The 5,003-nt window shown below is 22.2% G+C and overlaps 1 non-coding gene across 1 annotated transcript; it reads left to right on the top strand.

The window, feature by feature from the left end:
- The first annotated feature begins 4,319 nt into the window (after nucleotides 1–4,319).
- Trnas-aga lies at nucleotides 4,320–4,401 on the top strand. The gene has a single exon. It is a non-coding gene; the product is annotated as a tRNA-Ser (tRNA).
- The last annotated feature ends 602 nt before the right edge of the window (nucleotides 4,402–5,003 follow it).

Below are 5,003 nucleotides of genomic sequence, written 5' to 3'. Positions count from 1 at the left end.
CAAAACAGGATCGGACATTTTTTTTTTTATTATAATATAACTATAGAACGTACGTAAATTATATGCAATATCATAATATATATATATATATATATATATTTATGCATTTAAAAATTATAATATTATAATATTCTTTTACATCAATAATACTTTAAGAAAAATCTACAATAGTTAGTCAATAAGTATCAAATCAATAAAAAATGTTTGGTATGCTATGTACAGTATAAATTAAAAAGTATAGATATGAGCACACGGTTTTTTAAATAAAATCATGAAAAATTAATATATTAATGTCATTAATCATAGTCAAATATTATTAAGTTTGTGGATCAAATTTTTAACCTATCTAAGTCATAAATTATGAAAAAAGTGCAAATACTATTTACAGTTATGCCCTGTTGGTTACATAATTGAAGTTCAATATTTATAGAACGATCATATTTCTAAAACCATTTTAATCACCACGTAACACATAAAAATATTATCTAACAACCATATTATAACTTATATTTTGTTAAAACTAATATGGTGAATTGATTTTTCGATCGAGGCTGATTGTCAGAAACGAAAGCTGACAACTAAAACCGATTTATAGAGAGGGTGTAATAATGCCGAACTGGACAAACATATATCGTTGCCTGAGGTTATTTTAGACCAAGAATAATTTTATAGTTTATAAGTTTATAAGATGACACACTCAGTCTATTAGCATAATAAATAAATAACGCCAGAATATTTTAGAATAACATAATATAATAGACGACATACGACTATACGAGTAAAATAGCGTGTGTACTATAATATAATCAACTAGATGTGGGATTTGAATATTGTGGTTTTAATGAAATTTAAAATTGAATACAAAAATAATGTACATTATTTAAAATAATATTGTGCTCATTAATTACAAAGTATTTTCTATAATCAATATTTACATATAAAATGAAATAAAAAAAATAATTATAATGCTACTGAGTATGAAACGTTTGAGCAGGTCATATCACTCATATTTATGATAATACACGATACAATAACAGTGTCGATAGGTTGTTTTGTAAACGGTGCTTACGCCTTCGAGAGTGTGGACACAAAAGAGAATTCATAAATCAAAGTTAATGACAGTTAGCGTTGTGCAAATAATTGTGAAATAATTAAATTTTTCCCTCTAATGGAAAAGCTCGTTAACGTTAAGTACCAGGTATACAATGTTTTACGTCCAATCAACATTGAAAGAAGCGCAAACAAATGTTATTCAAAGAAAATAGTCATTACTTTTTACTAAACATATAAAACTTACTAGCACTAACGTCTAACACGGTTCTTCAGGTTTGGTGGAGTGCAACAAAATTACCTAGTTGTTTAGATAGGTTCTTATTGACTTATAATTTTTATGAATTGTGATGCATATTATAGTTAATATTTATGAAGTAAATATGAACTTAAAAGGTCAAAGATCATATTAATTGCTTATATTATATAATTATAAAAACATAAAGAAAAAAATTAAACACTCTTTTAAGTTTTAAAAGATTATATGAACTAATAATAATTAATAAATATAAATATTTTGATATGTTCACAGCTTGTTTCAAAATTAAAACAACATTAAAAGTCTTTGTAGGGACCTGAATAATATTAAATCTTTAAATTTTATAATCTGAACCTAGTAAGATTTCATCACTGTTCGACTTTTATCATTTTAATATGTTATTTTTTTTTATGTATATGGTTTATTTTATTACCATCTTATTTACAATATTATTCAAATACATATTGTTAATTCTTTTTCTTCAAATAATAAAACAATTTATATAATATGCCAATTTACTCACGCATTAAAGAACCATAATATAACATAGATTATTTTAACATTAAACTTTTTATATAATTATATTATGCATTATTGCATTAGGAAATTTGAAACAAAACATGCGGGTACAACAATTTATAAATAATTACCAGTAATCTTATTTAAATTAGTGAAAAAATCTAAATATTTGTAAAAATGATCCTTAAGTAATAAGTGTACTAAAAATTAATAATCAGAATTTCAATAAATTTATTATTCAAGGAAAAATTTGAAGAAAATATGCTTTGTGATTCGTTATGATGTACAACCATAATATTATCTAACTTATTAATACATTTATTTTGAACGCAATGTTAGGTTTTTTTTTATTTTTTATTTAATTAATTTATTATTCGTACAAAATCTGAACAATATAAATATGTAATAACAATGATCTAATTATATGTAGTGCAAATGACTAAGTCATCATTGTAAGATTCAGATCAATATAAATAAAAAAAAATTATAGGTTTCTATTTCTAAATTAATGAATAAAAAGTTTTCAGGCGCAACTACTTAAGGATTTTTTAAATTTTAAATCTATTATTACCTAAATACCCAATTAATATAAAGCTTAATATGAAACATTTAACATCTAGAAAAATTGATAATAATTATAAATCGATCAAAATGTAAAATTAAATGTCAAGTTTAAAATTAAATATTTAACCGTTTTAATTGGATATAGTATTCCTATGTAGTATTAAAAAATGATATAAAGTATAAGAAAACTCAATCATGTGATTGCTATTTATACTAAAAAATTTTAGATTGAAAGTTTTATGAAAATATATTATTTTCAAATCCATTCAAAAGTAATTTATGTCATTCATATTATTGTAAATATTTTAAAAATGCCTTCCTTTCATATGCATGTTTCTTATTTATTTTAATATATCTTCTTACAAAAATAAAATATTTTATTGATGTATAAAATAGTTATTTATAAAAATTATAAAATATGACATTAAGTGAATTAAAATGTATTTTCTCGTATTCCAAATAATTTAATTACGAATGTTTATTGTTTAAAAATATAGTAAAGTTGAAATAGTTGAATGATCTTGATATTATAATAGATATTTATAAACTTCTAAACGCATCGATGTTTATAATTTAAAATACATATATATATATATATATATATATATATATATATATATATATATTAATAATTATCAGTATTTCCTACAAGTTCAGGAGAATGGGAGAATCCGACACTATCGAACGAGTGTTCAGTGTTAGTTATGTGACATACGCCGAAGCGCTCAATAATCAATATTTTTAGTGCATTATATTTTTATTTATTGTAACCTATAGTTTCAAGTTGATTTATTTATTTGAATAAACTTCATATTGTTTGAATGAACATAATGTAAATTTATACAATATATTAACCTTCTGTTTTTTTTTATTTTATAAGAAAATTTACAATCTGTATTTACATGATACAATAAGTAAAAAGGATAATTGATATAACCTTAAAAATATAGGTAGTGTTGATACGTAAATGTATCTAACTATTCCAACTCTTTATAAGTTGTAAATTAAGTACACACATTTACAATAGAGATAAACAATTACTGCGGATATATAATATATCTACACAGCTGAATAACACTATCAAAAAAACACCATCATGTTCTAAAGTCTAAATAAATTAAAAATATTGTTGAGAATAATACATTTTTAAGCATATTTAATCCAGTCACATTGGTAGAAATCAGTGGGAGGAGGACTTGGGGTTTCAGTATCTCAAATATTCTTTCAAGTTCATCTAAAACCGGATGAAAAAATAATTTTGATTTTTACCTTTATATCTACATAGGTAAAGTTCAAAATTTCCATAGGAATTTAAATAAAGAAAATATTTCATATGGATAATACTATATTATTATATTATATTTTCTTAGTAAAAGTAATAAATAAAGTGACTGAAAAAAATTGCTTATTTCTTATGAACTGCTTATGCGTGAATAACGACCATCTGCCTTATTTTAAAAATTAATCATATTAATTGAAATTTACACTATACGTATCGATTTCCAATCTATTTAAACACTTAAATACTTCTTAAATATTTGTAAATCAATATCTATTATGAAGTGGTTCTGAAATTAATTTTAAATTATATTGAATAATTTTAAATAACACCAACTGACTAATACTTTCCATGGTTTTTTTTTTTGTTTTTTAATGAAAACTTGTCAAGTCTTTAAGAAAACGTACCTAGTTTCAGCCTTTTTCAGTAGACACAAAAAAATTTAACGTTTAAATTCCAAATCAACCACTTCAGACGTAAACTCTTATTGTTTAAATTAAGAATAATTATATTTTTGAGAGTTCCGTAAAAGTCTTTTTTCAATAAATTATTTATTTTTTTTAAGTTTTAATAATTTTAATATACAAAAAAAGTCGTTGATATTTATATATTTATTTAAATAATGACATTTTTATATTTCTATGCTAAGCAGTCGTGGCCGAGCGGTTAAGGCGTCTGACTAGAAATCAGATTCCCTCTGGGAGCGTAGGTTCGAATCCTACCGACTGCGAATTTCGTTTTTTGAAAAAATGTTTTTTTTTTTTATTAATAATAATTTTATTTACTTATTATCTATTTTCTCTACTATTAAAGATATCATTTTATTTAAGAATCAATGAATTTTTTTGTACCTCAAATGGTAACAATTTATAAAATGTATTAATGTTATTCAATAATACCTATGTATTTAATATTGTAATATATATTATTTCAATTTTCAAGTATTGAAAAATTTGATTAATGACAAATGTTTTATCTGTGTGCTTAATGCTTATTAAAAAAATATGTATATAAATACATTTGTCTTACCTTAATATGTATTTGTATGATGATGTATTATTATATTATGTACTAATCATTAAAAACGCTACTTCAATTTTATATCAAAAAATAATAAATTTGCTACAAGCTAAAAGTATTAAACAAAAAAATAAAAATAATAATCAATCGTAGCAATTTTTAAAACTTTAAAAAATATGAAACTATGAGCCATCATAATATTATATAAAGTTATTTTATGTCAAACAGATAACCCAAAACTTGTTTAAAGAGTTATCTGAATGAGTTTTAATGTTTCAAAACACAACATTTATTTAAAGAAAATTCTACCTA

The sequence above is a fragment of the Melanaphis sacchari genome, unplaced genomic scaffold (assembly GCF_002803265.2).
Source record: "Melanaphis sacchari strain LSU unplaced genomic scaffold, SCAv2.0 Contig487_pilon_pilon, whole genome shotgun sequence".
NCBI classification, from domain to species: Eukaryota; Metazoa; Arthropoda; class Insecta; order Hemiptera; family Aphididae; genus Melanaphis; species Melanaphis sacchari.
The sequence above is the reverse complement of the archived record's forward strand: the minus strand, read 5'-3'. Positions and strand labels throughout refer to the sequence as shown.